Source organism: Ranitomeya variabilis, chromosome 5, assembly GCF_051348905.1.
Source record: "Ranitomeya variabilis isolate aRanVar5 chromosome 5, aRanVar5.hap1, whole genome shotgun sequence".
Classification (NCBI taxonomy): Eukaryota; Metazoa; Chordata; class Amphibia; order Anura; family Dendrobatidae; genus Ranitomeya; species Ranitomeya variabilis.
The window spans coordinates 62,886,000-62,907,749 of record NC_135236.1 but is presented as its reverse complement, the minus strand read 5'-3'; the positions used below and the strand labels follow the sequence as shown (position 1 = coordinate 62,907,749).

Genomic DNA, 21,750 nt, shown 5'->3' with positions numbered 1-21,750 from the left:
AACACCAGGGTATTTGTCATTCATTCTGACCTTTTGCACAAGATTTAATTTTGTTTCATAGCTTAACTCATTCTCAACTACACCTTTTTACTCCAAAGTGTTAAGGGACTCAACAATCCATGTGTTCTGTCTGTCGTTAGGGCTCCTACTTCCTTTCCAATCGGAAACGTTTCAGAAATTAATGGGAAAGTTCTGAGTTGGTAACAAAATCTCTTGAGAAAAGGAGGGAGTATTACCACGTGTGAGGAATAAAATCATATTCTTCAGATTACCAACTGATATGCTAATTATGGTGTTCATGTGGTAAGTTTTAGCTTTAGTGATGTAAAAGTTATTCAATCAAAGCATAAAACTTTTTTTTTTTTTTTTTTAAACTGTTTTGTTGGATAGTGTACAGCTTTACCCATGTGGAAAAGGACCTAGTATCCCTGGTTTACTGGTTCAATTCCTGCTATGGGAGTGACCCTCCTTTGGTACATGTACGCACATTCAAAAGCTGCCACGTACCTTGTAGATGGAATCAGTTTAGGTTTGAGCTGCTCTATGCAGCAAAAATGTCAACCACCAGAGTTTTTGGATATTTATTTGCACCACATACCATTGGAGGTCAAATCTCAAACCATTCTTATTTCTCTTATTTAACTCCTAGGTTTTAAGGGACTCAGCAAAACTTTTTTCCCTGTCTGTCATTAGAGCTCTCCTCCTTGCTGCAATCGGTTATGTTTTGGTACTGAATGGGAAAAATCGGTGGCTCTCTAGCCACGATGGAGACAGAATTGATTGAAAAAACAAGGGGCCAGTGCCTCTTCTGACCATCAAACGTTCAACCTTCAGCTTATGAGACTGATTTGCTTCCTACTGTGTTAACGAGGCAAGTTGCGAAAACTGAACAGCAGAAGTTTCTTGTGCCAAGTAGTAAACTTCTTTTTTTTAGATTGTCACTGATTCTGTTATGCATCATTTCCCATATGGTCTAGCGGTTAGGATTCCTGGTTCTCACCCAGGCGGCCCGGGTTCGACTCCCGGTATGGGAAAGTACCCTTTTCTGTACTACCGCCAACTTTCAAAGACTGACACGTTGTTTTCGGACCAAAGTATTTCAGGTACAATTTGGATTTAAGCGTCAAAAATGCTGAACACCAGCTCCCTGTGACTTTTCATAGCTCAAACCATTCCCAACTACCTCTTTTTACACCAAAAGTGTTAAGAGACTCAACAACCCATGTGTACTATCTGTCATATGGGTTCACAATTCCTTAACTATCAGAATTGTTTTAGAACTGAAAGGGAAAGTTCTAAGTTGGGGACAAGATCTCTTAAGAAAAGAGGAATATGCTGCCCCGTGTGAGGATCGAACTCACGACCTTCAGATTATGAGACTGACGCGCTACCTACTGCGCTAACGAGGCAAGACACACATGCTAATCTGCAGACATTTCTTGTGCAAGGCACGAAACTTATTTTTTTCATATTGTCAATGAGTTTGAAGGTATCTATTCCAATATGGTCTAGCGGTTAGGATTCCTGGTTTTCACCCAGGCGGCCCGGGTTCGACTCCCAGTATGGGAATGCACTTTTTTCTGTACTACTGCCAACATTCAAAGACCGAAATGTGTTTTGCAGATAAAAGTATTTCAGATAGAATTTGCACAATGTAGTCAAAAATGCTAAACACCAGGGTATTTGTCATTCATTCTGACCTTTTGCACAAGATTTAATTTTGTTTCATAGCTTAACTCATTCTCAACTACACCTTTTTACTCCAAAGTGTTAAGGGACTCAACAATCCATGTGTTCTGTCTGTCGTTAGGGCTCCTACTTCCTTTCCAATCGGAAACGTTTCAGAAATTAATGGGAAAGTTCTGAGTTGGTAACAAAATCTCTTGAGAAAAGGAGGGAGTATTACCACGTGTGAGGAATAAAATCATATTCTTCAGATTACCAACTGATATGCTAATTATGGTGTTCATGTGGTAAGTTTTAGCTTTAGTGATGTAAAAGTTATTCAATCAAAGCATAAAACTTCTGTTTTTTTTTTTTTGTTTGTTTTTTTTTAAACTGTTTTGTTGGATAGTGTAAAGCTTTACCCATGTGGAAAAGGACCTAGTATCCCTGGTTTACTGATTCAATTCCTGCTATGGGAGTGACCCTCCTTTGGTACATGTACGCACATTCAAAAGCTGCCACGTACCTTGTAGATGGAATCAGTTTAGGTTTGAGCTGCTCTATGCAGCAAAAATGTCAACCACCAGAGTTTTTGGATATTTATTTGCACCACATACCATTGGAGGTCAAATCTCAAACCATTCTTATTTCTCTTATTTAACTCCTAGGTTTTAAGGGACTCAGCAAAACTTTTTTCCCTGTCTGTCATTAGAGCTCTCCTCCTTGCTGCAATCGGTTATGTTTTGGTACTGAATGGGAAAAATCGGTGGCTCTCTAGCCACGATGGAGACAGAATTGATTGAAAAAACAAGGGGCCAGTGCCTCTTCTGACCATCAAACGTTCAACCTTCAGCTTATGAGACTGATTTGCTTCCTACTGTGTTAACGAGGCAAGTTGCGAAAACTGAACAGCAGAAGTTTCTTGTGCCAAGTAGTAAACTTCTTTTTTTTAGATTGTCACTGATTCTGTTATGCATCATTTCCCATATGGTCTAGCGGTTAGGATTCCTGGTTCTCACCCAGGCGGCCCAGGTTCGACTCCCGGTATGGGAAAGTACCCTTTTCTGTACTACCGCCAACTTTCAAAGACTGACACGTTGTTTTCGGACCAAAGTATTTCAGGTACAATTTGGATTTAAGCGTCAAAAATGCTGAACTCCAGCTCCCTGTGACTTTTCATAGCTCAAACCATTCCCAACTACCTCTTTTTACACCAAAAGTGTTAAGAGACTCAACAACCCATGTGTACTATCTGTCATATGGGTTCACAATTCCTTAACTATCAGAATTGTTTTAGAACTGAAAGGGAAAGTTCTAAGTTGGGGACAAGATCTCTTAAGAAAAGAGGAATATGCTGCCCCGTGTGAGGATCGAACTCACGACCTTCAGATTATGAGACTGACGCGCTACCTACTGCGCTAACGAGGCAAGACACACATGCTAATCTGCAGACATTTCTTGTGCAAGGCACGAAACTTATTTTTTTCATATTGTCAATGAGTTTGAAGGTATCTATTCCCATATGGTCTAGCGGTTAGGATTCCTGGTTTTCACCCAGGCGGCCCGGGTTCGACTCCCGGTATGGGAATGCACTTTTTTCTGTACTACTGCCAACATTCAAAGACCGAAATGTGTTTTGCAGATAAAAGTATTTCAGATAGAATTTGCACAATGCAGTCAAAAATGCTAAACACCAGGGTATTTGTCATTCATTCTGACCTTTTGCACAAGATTTAATTTTGTTTCATAGCTTAACTCATTCTCAACTACACCTTTTTACTCCAAAGTTTTAAGGGACTCAACAATCCATGTGTTCTGTCTGTCGTTAGGGCTCCTACTTCCTTTCCAATCGGAAACGTTTCAGAAATTAATGGGAAAGTTCTGAGTTGGTAACAAAATCTCTTGAGAAAAGGAGGGAGTATTACCACGTGTGAGGAATAAAATCATATTCTTCAGATTACCAACTGATATGCTAATTATGGTGTTCATGTGGTAAGTTTTAGCTTTAGTGATGTTAAGTTATTCAATCAAAGCATAAAACTTCTGTTTTTTTTTTTTGTTTGTTTGTTTTTAAACTGTTTTGTTGGATAGTGTAAAGCTTTACCCATGTGGAAAAGGACCTAGTATCCCTGGTTTACTGGTTCAATTCCTGCTATGGGAGTGACCCTCCTTTGGTACATGTACGCACATTCAAAAGCTGCCACGTACCTTGTAGATGGAATCAGTTTAGGTTTGAGCTGCTCTATGCAGCAAAAATGTCAACCACCAGAGTTTTTGGATATTTATTTGCACCACATACCATTGGAGGTCAAATCTCAAACCATTCTTATTTCTCTTATTTAACTCCTAGGTTTTAAGGGACTCAGCAAAACTTTTTTCCCTGTCTGTCATTAGAGCTCTCCTCCTTGCTGCAATCGGTTATGTTTTGGTACTGAATGGGAAAAATCGGTGGCTCTCTAGCCACGATGGAGACAGAATTGATTGAAAAAACAAGGGGCCAGTGCCTCTTCTGACCATCAAACGTTCAACCTTCAGCTTATGAGACTGATTTGCTTCCTACTGTGTTAACGAGGCAAGTTGCGAAAACTGAACAGCAGAAGTTTCTTGTGCCAAGTAGTAAACTTCTTTTTTTTAGATTGTCACTGATTTTGTTATGCATCATTTCCCATATGGTCTAGCGGTTAGGATTCCTGGTTCTCACCCAGGCGGCCCGGGTTCGACTCCCGGTATGGGAAAGTACCCTTTTCTGTACTACCGCCAACTTTCAAAGACTGACACGTTGTTTTCGGACCAAAGTATTTCAGGTACAATTTGGATTTAAGCGTCAAAAATGCTGAACACCAGCTCCCTGTGACTTTTCATAGCTCAAACCATTCCCAACTACCTCTTTTTACACCAAAAGTGTTAAGAGACTCAACAACCCATGTGTACTATCTGTCATATGGGTTCACAATTCCTTAACTATCAGAATTGTTTTAGAACTGAAAGGGAAAGTTCTAAGTTGGGGACAAGATCTCTTAAGAAAAGAGGAATATGCTGCCCCGTGTGAGGATCGAACTCACGACCTTCAGATTATGAGACTGACGCGCTACCTACTGCGCTAATGAGGCAAGACACACATGCTAATCTGCAGACATTTCTTGTGCAAGGCACGAAACTTATTTTTTTCATATTGTCAATGAGTTTGAAGGTATCTATTCCCATATGGTCTAGCGGTTAGGATTCCTGGTTTTCACCCAGGCGGCCCGGGTTCGACTCCCGGTATGGGAATGCACTTTTTCTGTACTACTGCCAACATTCAAAGACCGAAATGTGTTTTGCAGATAAAAGTATTTCAGATAGAATTTGCACAATGCAGTCAAAAATGCTAAACACCAGGGTATTTGTCATTCATTCTGACCTTTTGCACAAGATTTAATTTTGTTTCATAGCTTAACTCATTCTCAACTACACCTTTTTACTCCAAAGTGTTAAGGGACTCAACAATCCATGTGTTCTGTCTGTCGTTAGGGCTCCTACTTCCTTTCCAATCGGAAACGTTTCAGAAATTAATGGGAAAGTTCTGAGTTGGTAACAAAATCTCTTGAGAAAAGGAGGGAGTATTACCACGTGTGAGGAATAAAATCATATTCTTCAGATTACCAACTGATATGCTAATTATGGTGTTCATGTGGTAAGTTTTAGCTTTAGTGATGTAAAAGTTATTCAATCAAAGCATAAAACTTCTGTTTTTTTTTTTTTTGTTTTTTTTTTAAACTGTTTTGTTGGATAGTGTAAAGCTTTACCCATGTGGAAAAGGACCTAGTATCCCTGGTTTACTGGTTCAATTCCTGCTATGGGAGTGACCCTCCTTTGGTACATGTACGCACATTCAAAAGCTGCCACGTACCTTGTAGATGGAATCAGTTTAGGTTTGAGCTGCTCTATGCAGCAAAAATGTCAACCACCAGAGTTTTTGGATATTTATTTGCACCACATACCATTGGAGGTCAAATCTCAAACCATTCTTATTTCTCTTATTTAACTCCTAGGTTTTAAGGGACTCAGCAAAACTTTTTTCCCTGTCTGTCATTAGAGCTCTCCTCCTTGCTGCAATCGGTTATGTTTTGGTACTGAATGGGAAAAATCGGTGGCTCTCTAGCCACGATGGAGACAGAATTGATTGAAAAAACAAGGGGCCAGTGCCTCTTCTGACCATCAAACGTTCAACCTTCAGCTTATGAGACTGATTTGCTTCCTACTGTGTTAACGAGGCAAGTTGCGAAAACTGAACAGCAGAAGTTTCTTGTGCCAAGTAGTAAACTTCTTTTTTTTAGATTGTCACTGATTCTGTTATGCATCATTTCCCATATGGTCTAGCGGTTAGGATTCCTGGTTCTCACCCAGGCGGCCCGGGTTCGACTCCCGGTATGTGAAAGTACCCTTTTCTGTACTACCGCCAACTTTCAAAGACTGACACGTTGTTTTCGGACCAAAGTATTTCAGGTACAATTTGGATTTAAGCGTCAAAAATGCTGAACACCAGCTCCCTGTGACTTTTCATAGCTCAAACCATTCCGAACTACCTCTTTTTACACCAAAAGTGTTAAGAGACTCAACAACCCATGTGTACTATCTGTCATATGGGTTCACAATTCCTTAACTATCAGAATTGTTTTAGAACTGAAAGGGAAAGTTCTAAGTTGGGGACAAGATCTCTTAAGAAAAGAGGAATATGCTGCCCCGTGTGAGGATCGAACTCACGACCTTCAGATTATGAGACTGACGCGCTACCTACTGCGCTAACGAGGCAAGACACACCTGCTAATCTGCAGACATTTCTTGTGCAAGGCACGAAACTTATTTTTTTCATATTGTCAATGAGTTTGAAGGTATCTATTCCCATATGGTCTAGCGGTTAGGATTCCTGGTTTTCACCCAGGCGGCCCGGGTTCGACTCCCGGTATGGGAATGCACTTTTTTCTGTACTACTGCCAACATTCAAAGACCGAAATGTGTTTTGCAGATAAAAGTATTTCAGATAGAATTTGCACAATGCAGTCAAAAATGCTAAACACCAGGGTATTTGTCATTCATTCTGACCTTTTGCACAAGATTTAATTTTGTTTCATAGCTTAACTCATTCTCAACTACACCTTTTTACTCCAAAGTGTTAAGGGACTCAACAATCCATGTGTTCTGTCTGTCGTTAGGGCTCCTACTTCCTTTCCAATCGGAAACGTTTCAGAAATTAATGGGAAAGTTCTGAGTTGGTAACAAAATCTCTTGAGAAAAGGAGGGAGTATTACCACGTGTGAGGAATAAAATCATATTCTTCAGATTACCAACTGATATGCTAATTATGGTGTTCATGTGGTAAGTTTTAGCTTTAGTGATGTAAAAGTTATTCAATCAAAGCATAAAACTTCTGTTTTTTTTTTTGTTTTTTTTTAACTGTTTTGTTGGATAGTGTAAAGCTTTACCCATGTGGAAAAGGACCTAGTATCCCTGGTTTACTGGTTCAATTCCTGCTATGGGAGTGACCCTCCTTTGGTACATGTACGCACATTCAAAAGCTGCCACGTACCTTGTAGATGGAATCAGTTTAGGTTTGAGCTGCTCTATGCAGCAAAAATGTCAACCACCAGAGTTTTTGGATATTTATTTGCACCACATACCATTGGAGGTCAAATCTCAAACCATTCTTATTTCTCTTATTTAACTCCTAGGTTTTAAGGGACTCAGCAACCCTTTTTTCCCTGTCTGTCATTAGAGCTCTCCTCCTTGCTGCAATCGGTTATGTTTTGGTACTGAATGGGAAAAATCGGTGGCTCTCTAGCCACGATGGAGACAGAATTGATTGAAAAAACAAGGGGCCAGTGCCTCTTCTGACCATCAAACGTTCAACCTTCAGCTTATGAGACTGATTTGCTTCCTACTGTGTTAACGAGGCAAGTTGCGAAAACTGAACAGCAGAAGTTTCTTGTGCCAAGTAGTAAACTTCTTTTTTTTAGATTGTCACTGATTCTGTTATGCATCATTTCCCATATGGTCTAGCGGTTAGGATTCCTGGTTCTCACCCAGGCGCCCCGGGTTCGACTCCCGGTATGGGAAAGTACCCTTTTCTGTACTACCGCCAACTTTCAAAGACTGACACGTTGTTTTCGGACCAAAGTATTTCAGGTACAATTTGGATTTAAGCGTCAAAAATGCTGAACACCAGCTCCCTGTGACTTTTCATAGCTCAAACCATTCCCAACTACCTCTTTTTACACCAAAAGTGTTAAGAGACTCAACAACCCATGTGTACTATCTGTCATATGGGTTCACAATTCCTTAACTATCAGAATTGTTTTAGAACTGAAAGGGAAAGTTCTAAGTTGGGGACAAGATCTCTTAAGAAAAGAGGAATATGCTGCCCCGTGTGAGGATCGAACTCACGACCTTCAGATTATGAGACTGACGCGCTACCTACTGCGCTAACGAGGCAAGACACACATGCTAATCTGCAGACATTTCTTGTGCAAGGCACGAAACTTATTTTTTTCATATTGTCAATGAGTTTGAAGGTATCTATTCCCATATGGTCTAGCGGTTAGGATTCCTGGTTTTCACCCAGGTGGCCCGGGTTCGACTCCCGGTATGGGAATGCACTTTTTTCTGTACTACTGCCAACATTCAAAGACCGAAATGTGTTTTGCAGATAAAAGTATTTCAGATAGAATTTGCACAATGCAGTCAAAAATGCTAAACACCAGGGTATTTGTCATTCATTCTGACCTTTTGCACAAGATTTAATTTTGTTTCATAGCTTAACTCATTCTCAACTACACCTTTTTACTCCAAAGTGTTAAGGGACTCAACAATCCATGTGTTCTGTCTGTCGTTAGGGCTCCTACTTCCTTTCCAATCGGAAACGTTTCAGAAATTAATGGGAAAGTTCTGAGTTGGTAACAAAATCTCTTGAGAAAAGGAGGGAGTATTACCACGTGTGAGGAATAAAATCATATTCTTCAGATTACCAACTGATATGCTAATTATGGTGTTCATGTGGTAAGTTTTAGCTTTAGTGATGTAAAAGTTATTCAATCAAAGCATAAAACTTTTTTTTTTTTTTTTTTAAACTGTTTTGTTGGATAGTGTACAGCTTTACCCATGTGGAAAAGGACCTAGTATCCCTGGTTTACTGGTTCAATTCCTGCTATGGGAGTGACCCTCCTTTGGTACATGTACGCACATTCAAAAGCTGCCACGTACCTTGTAGATGGAATCAGTTTAGGTTTGAGCTGCTCTATGCAGCAAAAATGTCAACCACCAGAGTTTTTGGATATTTATTTGCACCACATACCATTGGAGGTCAAATCTCAAACCATTCTTATTTCTCTTATTTAACTCCTAGGTTTTAAGGGACTCAGCAAAACTTTTTTCCCTGTCTGTCATTAGAGCTCTCCTCCTTGCTGCAATCGGTTATGTTTTGGTACTGAATGGGAAAAATCGGTGGCTCTCTAGCCACGATGGAGACAGAATTGATTGAAAAAACAAGGGGCCAGTGCCTCTTCTGACCATCAAACGTTCAACCTTCAGCTTATGAGACTGATTTGCTTCCTACTGTGTTAACGAGGCAAGTTGCGAAAACTGAACAGCAGAAGTTTCTTGTGCCAAGTAGTAAACTTCTTTTTTTTAGATTGTCACTGATTCTGTTATGCATCATTTCCCATATGGTCTAGCGGTTAGGATTCCTGGTTCTCACCCAGGCGGCCCGGGTTCGACTCCCGGTATGGGAAAGTACCCTTTTCTGTACTACCGCCAACTTTCAAAGACTGACACGTTGTTTTCGGACCAAAGTATTTCAGGTACAATTTGGATTTAAGCGTCAAAAATGCTGAACACCAGCTCCCTGTGACTTTTCATAGCTCAAACCATTCCCAACTACCTCTTTTTACACCAAAAGTGTTAAGAGACTCAACAACCCATGTGTACTATCTGTCATATGGGTTCACAATTCCTTAACTATCAGAATTGTTTTAGAACTGAAAGGGAAAGTTCTAAGTTGGGGACAAGATCTCTTAAGAAAAGAGGAATATGCTGCCCCGTGTGAGGATCGAACTCACGACCTTCAGATTATGAGACTGACGCGCTACCTACTGCGCTAACGAGGCAAGACACACATGCTAATCTGCAGACATTTCTTGTGCAAGGCACGAAACTTATTTTTTTCATATTGTCAATGAGTTTGAAGGTATCTATTCCAATATGGTCTAGCGGTTAGGATTCCTGGTTTTCACCCAGGCGGCCCGGGTTCGACTCCCAGTATGGGAATGCACTTTTTTCTGTACTACTGCCAACATTCAAAGACCGAAATGTGTTTTGCAGATAAAAGTATTTCAGATAGAATTTGCACAATGTAGTCAAAAATGCTAAACACCAGGGTATTTGTCATTCATTCTGACCTTTTGCACAAGATTTAATTTTGTTTCATAGCTTAACTCATTCTCAACTACACCTTTTTACTCCAAAGTGTTAAGGGACTCAACAATCCATGTGTTCTGTCTGTCGTTAGGGCTCCTACTTCCTTTCCAATCGGAAACGTTTCAGAAATTAATGGGAAAGTTCTGAGTTGGTAACAAAATCTCTTGAGAAAAGGAGGGAGTATTACCACGTGTGAGGAATAAAATCATATTCTTCAGATTACCAACTGATATGCTAATTATGGTGTTCATGTGGTAAGTTTTAGCTTTAGTGATGTAAAAGTTATTCAATCAAAGCATAAAACTTCTGTTTTTTTTTTTTTGTTTGTTTTTTTTTAAACTGTTTTGTTGGATAGTGTAAAGCTTTACCCATGTGGAAAAGGACCTAGTATCCCTGGTTTACTGATTCAATTCCTGCTATGGGAGTGACCCTCCTTTGGTACATGTACGCACATTCAAAAGCTGCCACGTACCTTGTAGATGGAATCAGTTTAGGTTTGAGCTGCTCTATGCAGCAAAAATGTCAACCACCAGAGTTTTTGGATATTTATTTGCACCACATACCATTGGAGGTCAAATCTCAAACCATTCTTATTTCTCTTATTTAACTCCTAGGTTTTAAGGGACTCAGCAAAACTTTTTTCCCTGTCTGTCATTAGAGCTCTCCTCCTTGCTGCAATCGGTTATGTTTTGGTACTGAATGGGAAAAATCGGTGGCTCTCTAGCCACGATGGAGACAGAATTGATTGAAAAAACAAGGGGCCAGTGCCTCTTCTGACCATCAAACGTTCAACCTTCAGCTTATGAGACTGATTTGCTTCCTACTGTGTTAACGAGGCAAGTTGCGAAAACTGAACAGCAGAAGTTTCTTGTGCCAAGTAGTAAACTTCTTTTTTTTAGATTGTCACTGATTCTGTTATGCATCATTTCCCATATGGTCTAGCGGTTAGGATTCCTGGTTCTCACCCAGGCGGCCCAGGTTCGACTCCCGGTATGGGAAAGTACCCTTTTCTGTACTACCGCCAACTTTCAAAGACTGACACGTTGTTTTCGGACCAAAGTATTTCAGGTACAATTTGGATTTAAGCGTCAAAAATGCTGAACACCAGCTCCCTGTGACTTTTCATAGCTCAAACCATTCCCAACTACCTCTTTTTACACCAAAAGTGTTAAGAGACTCAACAACCCATGTGTACTATCTGTCATATGGGTTCACAATTCCTTAACTATCAGAATTGTTTTAGAACTGAAAGGGAAAGTTCTAAGTTGGGGACAAGATCTCTTAAGAAAAGAGGAATATGCTGCCCCGTGTGAGGATCGAACTCACGACCTTCAGATTATGAGATTGACGCGCTACCTACTGCGCTAACGAGGCAAGACACACATGCTAATCTGCAGACATTTCTTGTGCAAGGCACGAAACTTATTTTTTTCATATTGTCAATGAGTTTGAAGGTATCTATTCCCATATGGTCTAGCGGTTAGGATTCCTGGTTTTCACCCAGGCGGCCCGGGTTCGACTCCCGGTATGGGAATGCACTTTTTTCTGTACTACTGCCAACATTCAAAGACCGAAATGTGTTTTGCAGATAAAAGTATTTCAGATAGAATTTGCACAATGCAGTCAAAAATGCTAAACACCAGGGTATTTGTCATTCATTCTGACCTTTTGCACAAGATTTAATTTTGTTTCATAGCTTAACTCATTCTCAACTACACCTTTTTACTCCAAAGTGTTAAGGGACTCAACAATCCATGTGTTCTGTCTGTCGTTAGGGCTCCTACTTCCTTTCCAATCGGAAACGTTTCAGAAATTAATGGGAAAGTTCTGAGTTGGTAACAAAATCTCTTGAGAAAAGGAGGGAGTATTACCACGTGTGAGGAATAAAATCATATTCTTCAGATTACCAACTGATATGCTAATTATGGTGTTCATGTGGTAAGTTTTAGCTTTAGTGATGTTAAGTTATTCAATCAAAGCATAAAACTTCTGTTTTTTTTTTTTGTTTGTTTGTTTTTAAACTGTTTTGTTGGATAGTGTAAAGCTTTACCCATGTGGAAAAGGACCTAGTATCCCTGGTTTACTGGTTCAATTCCTGCTATGGGAGTGACCCTCCTTTGGTACATGTACGCACATTCAAAAGCTGCCACGTACCTTGTAGATGGAATCAGTTTAGGTTTGAGCTGCTCTATGCAGCAAAAATGTCAACCACCAGAGTTTTTGGATATTTATTTGCACCACATACCATTGGAGGTCAAATCTCAAACCATTCTTATTTCTCTTATTTAACTCCTAGGTTTTAAGGGACTCAGCAAAACTTTTTTCCCTGTCTGTCATTAGAGCTCTCCTCCTTGCTGCAATCGGTTATGTTTTGGTACTGAATGGGAAAAATCGGTGGCTCTCTAGCCACGATGGAGACAGAATTGATTGAAAAAACAAGGGGCCAGTGCCTCTTCTGACCATCAAACGTTCAACCTTCAGCTTATGAGACTGATTTGCTTCCTACTGTGTTAACGAGGCAAGTTGCGAAAACTGAACAGCAGAAGTTTCTTGTGCCAAGTAGTAAACTTCTTTTTTTTAGATTGTCACTGATTCTGTTATGCATCATTTCCCATATGGTCTAGCGGTTAGGATTCCTGGTTCTCACCCAGGCGGCCCAGGTTCGACTCCCGGTATGGGAAAGTACCCTTTTCTGTACTACCGCCAACTTTCAAAGACTGACACGTTGTTTTCGGACCAAAGTATTTCAGGTACAATTTGGATTTAAGCGTCAAAAATGCTGAACACCAGCTCCCTGTGACTTTTCATAGCTCAAACCATTCCCAACTACCTCTTTTTACACCAAAAGTGTTAAGAGACTCAACAACCCATGTGTACTATCTGTCATATGGGTTCACAATTCCTTAACTATCAGAATTGTTTTAGAACTGAAAGGGAAAGTTCTAAGTTGGGGACAAGATCTCTTAAGAAAAGAGGAATATGCTGCCCCGTGTGAGGATCGAACTCACGACCTTCAGATTATGAGATTGACGCGCTACCTACTGCGCTAACGAGGCAAGACACACATGCTAATCTGCAGACATTTCTTGTGCAAGGCACGAAACTTATTTTTTTCATATTGTCAATGAGTTTGAAGGTATCTATTCCCATATGGTCTAGCGGTTAGGATTCCTGGTTTTCACCCAGGCGGCCCGGGTTCGACTCCCGGTATGGGAATGCACTTTTTTCTGTACTACTGCCAACATTCAAAGACCGAAATGTGTTTTGCAGATAAAAGTATTTCAGATAGAATTTGCACAATGCAGTCAAAAATGCTAAACACCAGGGTATTTGTCATTCATTCTGACCTTTTGCACAAGATTTAATTTTGTTTCATAGCTTAACTCATTCTCAACTACACCTTTTTACTCCAAAGTGTTAAGGGACTCAACAATCCATGTGTTCTGTCTGTCGTTAGGGCTCCTACTTCCTTTCCAATCGGAAACGTTTCAGAAATTAATGGGAAAGTTCTGAGTTGGTAACAAAATCTCTTGAGAAAAGGAGGGAGTATTACCACGTGTGAGGAATAAAATCATATTCTTCAGATTACCAACTGATATGCTAATTATGGTGTTCATGTGGTAAGTTTTAGCTTTAGTGATGTTAAGTTATTCAATCAAAGCATAAAACTTCTGTTTTTTTTTTTTGTTTGTTTGTTTTTAAACTGTTTTGTTGGATAGTGTAAAGCTTTACCCATGTGGAAAAGGACCTAGTATCCCTGGTTTACTGGTTCAATTCCTGCTATGGGAGTGACCCTCCTTTGGTACATGTACGCACATTCAAAAGCTGCCACGTACCTTGTAGATGGAATCAGTTTAGGTTTGAGCTGCTCTATGCAGCAAAAATGTCAACCACCAGAGTTTTTGGATATTTATTTGCACCACATACCATTGGAGGTCAAATCTCAAACCATTCTTATTTCTCTTATTTAACTCCTAGGTTTTAAGGGACTCAGCAAAACTTTTTTCCCTGTCTGTCATTAGAGCTCTCCTCCTTGCTGCAATCGGTTATGTTTTGGTACTGAATGGGAAAAATCGGTGGCTCTCTAGCCACGATGGAGACAGAATTGATTGAAAAAACAAGGGGCCAGTGCCTCTTCTGACCATCAAACGTTCAACCTTCAGCTTATGAGACTGATTTGCTTCCTACTGTGTTAACGAGGCAAGTTGCGAAAACTGAACAGCAGAAGTTTCTTGTGCCAAGTAGTAAACTTCTTTTTTTTAGATTGTCACTGATTCTGTTATGCATCATTTCCCATATGGTCTAGCGGTTAGGATTCCTGGTTCTCACCCAGGCGGCCCAGGTTCGACTCCCGGTATGGGAAAGTACCCTTTTCTGTACTACCGCCAACTTTCAAAGACTGACACGTTGTTTTCGGACCAAAGTATTTCAGGTACAATTTGGATTTAAGCGTCAAAAATGCTGAACACCAGCTCCCTGTGACTTTTCATAGCTCAAACCATTCCCAACTACCTCTTTTTACACCAAAAGTGTTAAGAGACTCAACAACCCATGTGTACTATCTGTCATATGGGTTCACAATTCCTTAACTATCAGAATTGTTTTAGAACTGAAAGGGAAAGTTCTAAGTTGGGGACAAGATCTCTTAAGAAAAGAGGAATATGCTGCCCCGTGTGAGGATCGAACTCACGACCTTCAGATTATGAGATTGACGCGCTACCTACTGCGCTAACGAGGCAAGACACACATGCTAATCTGCAGACATTTCTTGTGCAAGGCACGAAACTTATTTTTTTCATATTGTCAATGAGTTTGAAGGTATCTATTCCCATATGGTCTAGCGGTTAGGATTCCTGGTTTTCACCCAGGCGGCCCGGGTTCGACTCCCGGTATGGGAATGCACTTTTTTCTGTACTACTGCCAACATTCAAAGACCGAAATGTGTTTTGCAGATAAAAGTATTTCAGATAGAATTTGCACAATGCAGTCAAAAATGCTAAACACCAGGGTATTTGTCATTCATTCTGACCTTTTGCACAAGATTTAATTTTGTTTCATAGCTTAACTCATTCTCAACTACACCTTTTTACTCCAAAGTGTTAAGGGACTCAACAATCCATGTGTTCTGTCTGTCGTTAGGGCTCCTACTTCCTTTCCAATCGGAAACGTTTCAGAAATTAATGGGAAAGTTCTGAGTTGGTAACAAAATCTCTTGAGAAAAGGAGGGAGTATTACCACGTGTGAGGAATAAAATCATATTCTTCAGATTACCAACTGATATGCTAATTATGGTGTTCATGTGGTAAGTTTTAGCTTTAGTGATGTTAAGTTATTCAATCAAAGCATAAAACTTCTGTTTTTTTTTTTTGTTTGTTTGTTTTTAAACTGTTTTGTTGGATAGTGTAAAGCTTTACCCATGTGGAAAAGGACCTAGTATCCCTGGTTTACTGGTTCAATTCCTGCTATGGGAGTGACCCTCCTTTGGTACATGTACGCACATTCAAAAGCTGCCACGTACCTTGTAGATGGAATCAGTTTAGGTTTGAGCTGCTCTATGCAGCAAAAATGTCAACCACCAGAGTTTTTGGATATTTATTTGCACCACATACCATTGGAGGTCAAATCTCAAACCATTCTTATTTCTCTTATTTAACTCCTAGGTTTTAAGGGACTCAGCAAAACTTTTTTCCCTGTCTGTCATTAGAGCTCTCCTCCTTGCTGCAATCGGTTATGTTTTGGTACTGAATGGGAAAAATCGGTGGCTCTCTAGCCACGATGGAGACAGAATTGATTGAAAAAACAAGGGGCCAGTGCCTCTTCTGACCATCAAACGTTCAACCTTCAGCTTATGAGACTGATTTGCTTCCTACTGTGTTAACGAGGCAAGTTGCGAAAACTGAACAGCAGAAGTTTCTTGTGCCAAGTAGTAAACTTCTTTTTTTTAGATTGTCACTGATTCTGTTATGCATCATTTCCCATATGGTCTAGCGGTTAGGATTCCTGGTTCTCACCCAGGCGGCCCGGGTTCGACTCCCGGTATGGGAAAGTACCCTTTTCTGTACTACCGCCAACTTTCAAAGACTGACACGTTGTTTTCGGACCAAAGTATTTCAGGTACAATTTGGATTTAAGCGTCAAAAATGCTGAACACCAGCTCCCTGTGACTTTTCATAGCTCAAACCATTCCCAACTACCTCTTTTTACACCAAAAGTGTTAAGAGACTCAACAACCCATGTGTACTATCTGTCATATGGGTTCACAATTCCTTAACTATCAGAATTGTTTTAGAACTGAAAGGGAAAGTTCTAAGTTGGGGACAAGATCTCTTAAGAAAAGAGGAATATGCTGCCCCGTGTGAGGATCGAACTCACGACCTTCAGATTATGAGACTGACGCGCTACCTACTGCGCTAACGAGGCAAGACACACATGCTAATCTGCAGACATTTCTTGTGCAAGGCACGAAACTTATTTTTTTCATATTGTCAATGAGTTTGAAGGTATCTATTCCCATATGGTCTAGCGGTTAGGATTCCTGGTTTTCACCCAGGCGGCCCGGGTTCGACTCCCGGTATGGGAATGCACTTTTTTCTGTACTACTGCCAACATTCAAAGACCGAAATGTGTTTTGCAGATAAAAGTATTTCAGATAGAATTTGCACAATGCAGTCAAAAATGCTAAACACCAGGGTATTTGTCATTCATTCTGACCTTTTGCACAAGATTTAATTTTGTTTCATAGCTTAACTCATTCTCAACTACACCTTTTTACTCCAAAGTGTTAAGGGACTCAACAATCCATGTGTTCTGTCTGTCGTTAGGGCTCCTACTTCCTTTCCAATCGGAAACGTTTCAGAAATTAATGGGAAAGTTCTGAGTTGGTAACAAAATCTCTTGAGAAAAGGAGGGAGTATTACCACGTGTGAGGAATAAAATCATATTCTTCAGATTACCAACTGATATGCTAATTATGGTGTTCATGTGGTAAGTTTTAGCTTTAGTGATGTAAAAGTTATTCAATCAAAGCATAAAACTTCTGTTTTTTTTTTTTTTTTTTTTTTTTTTTTAAACTGTTTTGTTGGATAGTGTAAAGCTTTACCCATGTGGAAAAGGACCTAGTATCCCTGGTTTACTGGTTCAATTCCTGCTATGGGAGTGACCCTCCTTTGGTACATGTACGCACATTCAAAAGCTGCCACGTACCTTGTAGATGGAATCAGTTTAGGTTTGAGCTGCTCTATGCAGCAAAAATGTCAACCACCAGAGTTTTTGGATATTTATTTGCACCACATACCATTGGAGGTCAAATCTCAAACCATTCTTATTTCTCTTATTTAACTCCTAGGTTTTAAGGGACTCAGCAAAACTTTTTTCCCTGTCTGTCATTAGAGCTCTCCTCCTTGCTGCAATCGGTTATGTTTTGGTACTGAATGGGAAAAATCGGTGGCTCTCTAGCCACGATGGAGACAGAATTGATTGAAAAAACAAGGGGCCAGTGCCTCTTCTGACCATCAAACGTTCAACCTTCAGCTTATGAGACTGATTTGCTTCCTACTGTGTTAACGAGGCAAGTTGCGAAAACTGAACAGCAGAAGTTTCTTGTGCCAAGTAGTAAACTTCTTTTTTTTAGATTGTCACTGATTTTGTTATGCATCATTTCCCATATGGTCTAGCGGTTAGGATTCCTGGTTCTCACCCAGGCGGGCCGGGTTCGACTCCCGGTATGGGAAAGTACCCTTTTCTGTACTACCGCCAACTTTCAAAGACTGACACGTTGTTTTCGGACCAAAGTATTTCAGGTACAATTTGGATTTAAGCGTCAAAAATGCTGAACACCAGCTCCCTGTGACTTTTCATAGCTCAAACCATTCCCAACTACCTCTTTTTACACCAAAAGTGTTAAGAGACTCAACAACCCATGTGTACTATCTGTCATATGGGTTCACAATTCCTTAACTATCAGAATTGTTTTAGAACTGAAAGGGAAAGTTCTAAGTTGGGGACAAGATCTCTTAAGAAAAGAGGAATATGCTGCCCCGTGTGAGGATCGAACTCACGACCTTCAGATTATGAGACTGACGCGCTACCTACTGCGCTAATGAGGCAAGACACACATGCTAATCTGCAGACATTTCTTGTGCAAGGCACGAAACTTATTTTTTTCATATTGTCAATGAGTTTGAAGGTATCTATTCCCATATGGTCTAGCGGTTAGGATTCCTGGTTTTCACCCAGGCGGCCCGGGTTCGACTCCCGGTATGGGAATGCACTTTTTTCTGTACTACTGCCAACATTCAAAGACCGAAATGTGTTTTGCAGATAAAAGTATTTCAGATAGAATTTGCACAATGCAGTCAAAAATGCTAAACACCAGGGTATTTGTCATTCATTCTGACCTTTTGCACAAGATTTAATTTTGTTTCATAGCTTAACTCATTCTCAACTACACCTTTTTACTCCAAAGTGTTAAGGGACTCAACAATCCATGTGTTCTGTCTGTCGTTAGGGCTCCTACTTCCTTTCCAATCGGAAACGTTTCAGAAATTAATGGGAAAGTTCTGAGTTGGTAACAAAATCTCTTGAGAAAAGGAGGGAGTATTACCACGTGTGAGGAATAAAATCATATTCTTCAGATTACCAACTGATATGCTAATTATGGTGTTCATGTGGTAAGTTTTAGCTTTAGTGATGTAAAAGTTATTCAATCAAAGCATAAAACTTCTGTTTTTTTTTTTTTTGTTTTTTTTTTAAACTGTTTTGTTGGATAGTGTAAAGCTTTACCCATGTGGAAAAGGACCTAGTATCCCTGGTTTACTGGTTCAATTCCTGCTATGGGAGTGACCCTCCTTTGGTACATGTACGCACATTCAAAAGCTGCCACGTACCTTGTAGATGGAATCAGTTTAGGTTTGAGCTGCTCTATGCAGCAAAAATGTCAACCACCAGAGTTTTTGGATATTTATTTGCACCACATACCATTGGAGGTCAAATCTCAAACCATTCTTATTTCTCTTATTTAACTCCTAGGTTTTAAGGGACTCAGCAAAACTTTTTTCCCTGTCTGTCATTAGAGCTCTCCTCCTTGCTGCAATCGGTTATGTTTTGGTACTGAATGGGAAAAATCGGTGGCTCTCTAGCCACGATGGAGACAGAATTCATTGAAAAAACAAGGGGCCAGTGCCTCTTCTGACCATCAAACGTTCAACCTTCAGCTTATGAGACTGATTTGCTTCCTACTGTGTTAACGAGGCAAGTTGCGAAAACTGAACAGCAGAAGTTTCTTGTGCCAAGTAGTAAACTTCTTTTTTTTAGATTGTCACTGATTCTGTTATGCATCATTTCCCATATGGTCTAGCGGTTAGGATTCCTGGTTCTCACCCAGGCGGCCCGGGTTCGACTCCCGGTATGGGAAAGTACCCTTTTCTGTACTACCGCCAACTTTCAAAGACCGACACGTTGTTTTCGGACCAAAGTATTTCAGGTACAATTTGGATTTAAGCATCAAAAATGCTGAACACCAGCTCCCTGTGACTTTTCATAGCTCAAACCATTCCCAACTACCTCTTTTTACACCAAAAGTGTTAAGAGACTCAACAACCCATGTGTACTATCTGTCATATGGGTTCACAATTCCTTAACTATCAGAATTGTTCTAAGTTGGGGACAAGATCTCTTAAGAAAAGAGGAATATGCTGCCCCGTGTGAGGATCGAACTCACGACCTTCAGATTATGAGACTGACGCGCTACCTACTGCGCTAACGAGGCAAGACACACATGCTAATCTGCAGACATTTCTTGTGCAAGGCACGAAACTTATTTTTTTCATATTGTCAATGAGTTTGAAGGTATCTATTCCCATATGGTCTAGCGGTTAGGATTCCTGGTTTTCACCCAGGCGGCCCGTGTTCGACTCCCGGTATGGGAATGCACTTTTTTCTGTACTACTGCCAACATTCAAAGACCGAAATGTGTTTTGCAGATAAAAGTATTTCAGATAGAATTTGCACAATGCAGTCAAAAATGCTAAACACCAGGGTATTTGTCATTCATTCTGACCTTTTGCACAAGATTTAATTTTGTTTCATAGCTTAACTCATTCTCAACTACACCTTTTTACTCCAAAGTGTTAAGGGACTCAACAATCCATGTGTTCTGTCTGTCGTTAGGGCTCCTACTTCCTTTCCAATCGGAAACGTTTCAGAAATTAATGGGAAAGTTCTGAGTTGGTAACAAAATCTCTTGAGAAAAGGAGGGAGTATTACCACGTGTGAGGAATAAAATCATATTCTTCAGATTACCAACTGATATGCTAATTATGGTGTTCATGTGGTAAGTTTTAGCTTTAGTGATGTAAAAGTTATTCAATCAAAGCATAAAACTTTTTTTTTTTTTTTTTTTTTTTAAACTGTTTTGTTGGATAGTGTAAAGCTTTACCCATGTGGAAAAGGACCTAGTATCCCTGGTTTACTGGTTCAATTCCTGCTATGGGAGTGACCCTCCTTTGGTACATGTACGCACATTCAAAAGCTGCCACGTACCTTGTAGATGGAATCAGTTTAGGTTTGAGCTGCTCTATGCAGCAAAAATGTCAACCACCAGAGTTTTTGGATATTTATTTGCACCACATACCATTGGAGGTCAAATCTCAAACCATTCTTATTTCTCTTATTTAACTCCTAGGTTTTAAGGGACTCAGCAACCCTTTTTTCCCTGTCTGTCATTAGAGCTCTCCTCCTTGCTGCAATCGGTTATGTTTTGGTACTGAATGGGAAAAATCGGTGGCTCTCTAGCCACGATGGAGACAGAATTGATTGAAAAAACAAGGGGCCAGTGCCTCTTCTGACCATCAAACGTTCAACCTTCAGCTTATGAGACTGATTTGCTTCCTACTGTGTTAACGAGGCAAGTTGCGAAAACTGAACAGCAGAAGTTTCTTGTGCCAAGTAGTAAACTTCTTTTTTTTAGATTGTCACTGATTCTGTTATGCATCATTTCCCATATGGTCTAGCGGTTAGGATTCCTGGTTCTCACCCAGGCGCCCCGGGTTCGACTCCCGGTATGGGAAAGTACCCTTTTCTGTACTACCGCCAACTTTCAAAGACTGACACGTTGTTTTCGGACCAAAGTATTTCAGGTACAATTTGGATTTAAGCGTCAAAAATGCTGAACACCAGCTCCCTGTGACTTTTCATAGCTCAAACCATTCCCAACTACCTCTTTTTACACCAAAAGTGTTAAGAGACTCAACAACCCATGTGTACTATCTGTCATATGGGTTCACAATTCCTTAACTATCAGAATTGTTTTAGAACTGAAAGGGAAAGTTCTAAGTTGGGGACAAGATCTCTTAAGAAAAGAGGAATATGCTGCCCCGTGTGAGGATCGAACTCACGACCTTCAGATTATGAGACTGACGCGCTACCTACTGCGCTAACGAGGCAAGACACACATGCTAATCTGCAGACATTTCTTGTGCAAGGCACGAAACTTATTTTTTTCATATTGTCAATGAGTTTGAAGGTATCTATTCCCATATGGTCTAGCGGTTAGGATTCCTGGTTTTCACCCAGGTGGCCCGGGTTCGACTCCCGGTATGGGAATGCACTTTTTTCTGTACTACTGCCAACATTCAAAGA

The 21,750-nt window shown here is 40.3% G+C and overlaps 37 non-coding genes across 37 annotated transcripts; 24 read left to right on the top strand and 13 right to left on the bottom strand.

The window, feature by feature from the left end:
• Positions 1 to 962: 962 nt before the first annotated feature.
• TRNAE-CUC (transfer RNA glutamic acid (anticodon CUC)) lies at positions 963 to 1,034 on the top strand. The gene has a single exon. It is a non-coding gene; the product is annotated as a tRNA-Glu (tRNA).
• A 302-nt stretch (positions 1,035 to 1,336) lies between these two features.
• Positions 1,337 to 1,409, bottom strand: TRNAM-CAU (transfer RNA methionine (anticodon CAU)). Its single transcript has one exon. It is a non-coding gene; the product is annotated as a tRNA-Met (tRNA).
• A 1,237-nt stretch (positions 1,410 to 2,646) lies between these two features.
• On the top strand, positions 2,647 to 2,718 carry TRNAE-CUC (transfer RNA glutamic acid (anticodon CUC)). Its single transcript has one exon. It is a non-coding gene; the product is annotated as a tRNA-Glu (tRNA).
• A 302-nt stretch (positions 2,719 to 3,020) lies between these two features.
• On the bottom strand, positions 3,021 to 3,093 carry TRNAM-CAU (transfer RNA methionine (anticodon CAU)). Its single transcript has one exon. It is a non-coding gene; the product is annotated as a tRNA-Met (tRNA).
• Positions 3,094 to 3,181: 88 nt separating this feature from the next.
• On the top strand, positions 3,182 to 3,253 carry TRNAE-UUC (transfer RNA glutamic acid (anticodon UUC)). Its single transcript has one exon. It is a non-coding gene; the product is annotated as a tRNA-Glu (tRNA).
• A 1,075-nt stretch (positions 3,254 to 4,328) lies between these two features.
• On the top strand, positions 4,329 to 4,400 carry TRNAE-CUC (transfer RNA glutamic acid (anticodon CUC)). The gene has a single exon. It is a non-coding gene; the product is annotated as a tRNA-Glu (tRNA).
• A 302-nt stretch (positions 4,401 to 4,702) lies between these two features.
• On the bottom strand, positions 4,703 to 4,775 carry TRNAM-CAU (transfer RNA methionine (anticodon CAU)). Its single transcript has one exon. It is a non-coding gene; the product is annotated as a tRNA-Met (tRNA).
• An 88-nt stretch (positions 4,776 to 4,863) lies between these two features.
• Positions 4,864 to 4,935, top strand: TRNAE-UUC (transfer RNA glutamic acid (anticodon UUC)). Its single transcript has one exon. It is a non-coding gene; the product is annotated as a tRNA-Glu (tRNA).
• Positions 4,936 to 6,009: 1,074 nt separating this feature from the next.
• TRNAE-CUC (transfer RNA glutamic acid (anticodon CUC)) lies at positions 6,010 to 6,081 on the top strand. The gene has a single exon. It is a non-coding gene; the product is annotated as a tRNA-Glu (tRNA).
• A 302-nt stretch (positions 6,082 to 6,383) lies between these two features.
• On the bottom strand, positions 6,384 to 6,456 carry TRNAM-CAU (transfer RNA methionine (anticodon CAU)). The gene has a single exon. It is a non-coding gene; the product is annotated as a tRNA-Met (tRNA).
• An 88-nt stretch (positions 6,457 to 6,544) lies between these two features.
• Positions 6,545 to 6,616, top strand: TRNAE-UUC (transfer RNA glutamic acid (anticodon UUC)). The gene has a single exon. It is a non-coding gene; the product is annotated as a tRNA-Glu (tRNA).
• A 1,070-nt stretch (positions 6,617 to 7,686) lies between these two features.
• On the top strand, positions 7,687 to 7,758 carry TRNAE-CUC (transfer RNA glutamic acid (anticodon CUC)). Its single transcript has one exon. It is a non-coding gene; the product is annotated as a tRNA-Glu (tRNA).
• Positions 7,759 to 8,060: 302 nt separating this feature from the next.
• Positions 8,061 to 8,133, bottom strand: TRNAM-CAU (transfer RNA methionine (anticodon CAU)). Its single transcript has one exon. It is a non-coding gene; the product is annotated as a tRNA-Met (tRNA).
• Positions 8,134 to 8,221: 88 nt separating this feature from the next.
• On the top strand, positions 8,222 to 8,293 carry TRNAE-UUC (transfer RNA glutamic acid (anticodon UUC)). Its single transcript has one exon. It is a non-coding gene; the product is annotated as a tRNA-Glu (tRNA).
• Positions 8,294 to 9,356: 1,063 nt separating this feature from the next.
• On the top strand, positions 9,357 to 9,428 carry TRNAE-CUC (transfer RNA glutamic acid (anticodon CUC)). The gene has a single exon. It is a non-coding gene; the product is annotated as a tRNA-Glu (tRNA).
• Positions 9,429 to 9,730: 302 nt separating this feature from the next.
• TRNAM-CAU (transfer RNA methionine (anticodon CAU)) lies at positions 9,731 to 9,803 on the bottom strand. Its single transcript has one exon. It is a non-coding gene; the product is annotated as a tRNA-Met (tRNA).
• Positions 9,804 to 11,040: 1,237 nt separating this feature from the next.
• Positions 11,041 to 11,112, top strand: TRNAE-CUC (transfer RNA glutamic acid (anticodon CUC)). Its single transcript has one exon. It is a non-coding gene; the product is annotated as a tRNA-Glu (tRNA).
• Positions 11,113 to 11,414: 302 nt separating this feature from the next.
• On the bottom strand, positions 11,415 to 11,487 carry TRNAM-CAU (transfer RNA methionine (anticodon CAU)). Its single transcript has one exon. It is a non-coding gene; the product is annotated as a tRNA-Met (tRNA).
• An 88-nt stretch (positions 11,488 to 11,575) lies between these two features.
• TRNAE-UUC (transfer RNA glutamic acid (anticodon UUC)) lies at positions 11,576 to 11,647 on the top strand. Its single transcript has one exon. It is a non-coding gene; the product is annotated as a tRNA-Glu (tRNA).
• A 1,075-nt stretch (positions 11,648 to 12,722) lies between these two features.
• TRNAE-CUC (transfer RNA glutamic acid (anticodon CUC)) lies at positions 12,723 to 12,794 on the top strand. The gene has a single exon. It is a non-coding gene; the product is annotated as a tRNA-Glu (tRNA).
• A 302-nt stretch (positions 12,795 to 13,096) lies between these two features.
• Positions 13,097 to 13,169, bottom strand: TRNAM-CAU (transfer RNA methionine (anticodon CAU)). The gene has a single exon. It is a non-coding gene; the product is annotated as a tRNA-Met (tRNA).
• Positions 13,170 to 13,257: 88 nt separating this feature from the next.
• On the top strand, positions 13,258 to 13,329 carry TRNAE-UUC (transfer RNA glutamic acid (anticodon UUC)). Its single transcript has one exon. It is a non-coding gene; the product is annotated as a tRNA-Glu (tRNA).
• A 1,075-nt stretch (positions 13,330 to 14,404) lies between these two features.
• TRNAE-CUC (transfer RNA glutamic acid (anticodon CUC)) lies at positions 14,405 to 14,476 on the top strand. The gene has a single exon. It is a non-coding gene; the product is annotated as a tRNA-Glu (tRNA).
• Positions 14,477 to 14,778: 302 nt separating this feature from the next.
• On the bottom strand, positions 14,779 to 14,851 carry TRNAM-CAU (transfer RNA methionine (anticodon CAU)). Its single transcript has one exon. It is a non-coding gene; the product is annotated as a tRNA-Met (tRNA).
• An 88-nt stretch (positions 14,852 to 14,939) lies between these two features.
• Positions 14,940 to 15,011, top strand: TRNAE-UUC (transfer RNA glutamic acid (anticodon UUC)). Its single transcript has one exon. It is a non-coding gene; the product is annotated as a tRNA-Glu (tRNA).
• A 1,075-nt stretch (positions 15,012 to 16,086) lies between these two features.
• TRNAE-CUC (transfer RNA glutamic acid (anticodon CUC)) lies at positions 16,087 to 16,158 on the top strand. Its single transcript has one exon. It is a non-coding gene; the product is annotated as a tRNA-Glu (tRNA).
• Positions 16,159 to 16,460: 302 nt separating this feature from the next.
• On the bottom strand, positions 16,461 to 16,533 carry TRNAM-CAU (transfer RNA methionine (anticodon CAU)). Its single transcript has one exon. It is a non-coding gene; the product is annotated as a tRNA-Met (tRNA).
• An 88-nt stretch (positions 16,534 to 16,621) lies between these two features.
• Positions 16,622 to 16,693, top strand: TRNAE-UUC (transfer RNA glutamic acid (anticodon UUC)). Its single transcript has one exon. It is a non-coding gene; the product is annotated as a tRNA-Glu (tRNA).
• Positions 16,694 to 17,771: 1,078 nt separating this feature from the next.
• TRNAE-CUC (transfer RNA glutamic acid (anticodon CUC)) lies at positions 17,772 to 17,843 on the top strand. The gene has a single exon. It is a non-coding gene; the product is annotated as a tRNA-Glu (tRNA).
• Positions 17,844 to 18,145: 302 nt separating this feature from the next.
• On the bottom strand, positions 18,146 to 18,218 carry TRNAM-CAU (transfer RNA methionine (anticodon CAU)). The gene has a single exon. It is a non-coding gene; the product is annotated as a tRNA-Met (tRNA).
• An 88-nt stretch (positions 18,219 to 18,306) lies between these two features.
• Positions 18,307 to 18,378, top strand: TRNAE-UUC (transfer RNA glutamic acid (anticodon UUC)). Its single transcript has one exon. It is a non-coding gene; the product is annotated as a tRNA-Glu (tRNA).
• A 1,075-nt stretch (positions 18,379 to 19,453) lies between these two features.
• Positions 19,454 to 19,525, top strand: TRNAE-CUC (transfer RNA glutamic acid (anticodon CUC)). The gene has a single exon. It is a non-coding gene; the product is annotated as a tRNA-Glu (tRNA).
• A 281-nt stretch (positions 19,526 to 19,806) lies between these two features.
• TRNAM-CAU (transfer RNA methionine (anticodon CAU)) lies at positions 19,807 to 19,879 on the bottom strand. Its single transcript has one exon. It is a non-coding gene; the product is annotated as a tRNA-Met (tRNA).
• An 88-nt stretch (positions 19,880 to 19,967) lies between these two features.
• Positions 19,968 to 20,039, top strand: TRNAE-UUC (transfer RNA glutamic acid (anticodon UUC)). The gene has a single exon. It is a non-coding gene; the product is annotated as a tRNA-Glu (tRNA).
• Positions 20,040 to 21,107: 1,068 nt separating this feature from the next.
• Positions 21,108 to 21,179, top strand: TRNAE-CUC (transfer RNA glutamic acid (anticodon CUC)). Its single transcript has one exon. It is a non-coding gene; the product is annotated as a tRNA-Glu (tRNA).
• A 302-nt stretch (positions 21,180 to 21,481) lies between these two features.
• On the bottom strand, positions 21,482 to 21,554 carry TRNAM-CAU (transfer RNA methionine (anticodon CAU)). The gene has a single exon. It is a non-coding gene; the product is annotated as a tRNA-Met (tRNA).
• An 88-nt stretch (positions 21,555 to 21,642) lies between these two features.
• On the top strand, positions 21,643 to 21,714 carry TRNAE-UUC (transfer RNA glutamic acid (anticodon UUC)). Its single transcript has one exon. It is a non-coding gene; the product is annotated as a tRNA-Glu (tRNA).
• Positions 21,715 to 21,750: the final 36 nt, after the last annotated feature.